General features: G+C 45.3%; 1 protein-coding gene across 1 annotated transcript in view; it reads left to right on the top strand.

The window, feature by feature from the left end:
- Positions 1–954, top strand: part of LOC123017332 (disintegrin and metalloproteinase domain-containing protein 9-like) — a 52939-nt gene that overhangs the window by 6183 nt on the left and 45802 nt on the right. The gene's annotated exons all lie outside the window — the stretch shown is intronic.

The following is a 954-nucleotide window of genomic DNA, read 5'->3' as shown; positions in this document are numbered from 1 at the left end:
TAAATAAAAAGGTCTCCGCCTGGCGCTGTCGTTATTTGTTTTTCGGCGCCAGGCGAAGACCTTTTTATTTAAGCAGCATTTTAAATGTTAATATTATTGAATTTTATCTGGCCAGGGCGGCTTATTTTATATTGTATGTATTTTATTTTAATGTGTATATTTTTAATTATAATTATTTAACTAATTGTTGTAAGCCGCCCCGAGGCTTCGGCGAATGGGGCAGCATACAAATGTTTTAATAAATAAATAAGAATAAATAAAATAATAGTGCTTCATACATCAAAGTCCTGAAGAACACCAGAGGGGTGAGGTCGGGGGCAATGGCAAAACCGTCACCTTTTGCGGAAGGGAGTAGAAAATTGATTGCCTCTTACACCTGGCCGTAACGAGCTGTGAGGAAGGGCTGCTCTCCTATCTCATCCTCCTGTTGCCAATTGCAGCACCCCAAAACACCCCAAAAGTTGGTCGGAGGAAGGCCACATAGCAAAAACACCACAGTTATGCTGTCCCAGAAGGGAAGGCGGATAAGAACAAAATGAGCTTTGTGTAACCCACAGCTAACACGCCAGCCTGACCTCGAATACAGCAATCAAAGGGGCAGTGGAAACGGGTTGCAGCTGCCATGGAAGTTGCACATGTGCAGGGAGAAAGAGCACGGCAAGCCCGTGTGAACCTCGAGCAGATGAGAAATAGACGTGGGAACTGTCTGGTCCTTGGCAGAAGAAAGGACTTTCTCCAGACGGGAGGGGTGCATACATTGATGCATCGATGCATCAGAAGTGTGTTAGGTGAGCAAATTGGTTACCTAGGGTATAAAATGCATGTACCGGGTGCAGCTTTCGAGACACTGCTTTGGGCTGAATGTCTTGTCTCCCTTTATTCTATAGTGCACTAGAGTAAAGCTGGTTTTGGCCCCAAGTCTCGTCTCAGGCTCCTTTTGACTTGGGTCTGGGG

Source organism: Varanus komodoensis, unplaced genomic scaffold (genome assembly GCF_004798865.1).
Source record: "Varanus komodoensis strain SLA01 unplaced genomic scaffold, ASM479886v1 scaffold91, whole genome shotgun sequence".
Lineage (NCBI taxonomy): Eukaryota > Metazoa > Chordata > Lepidosauria > Squamata > Varanidae > Varanus > Varanus komodoensis.
This window is presented reverse-complemented; position numbering and strand designations above follow the sequence as displayed.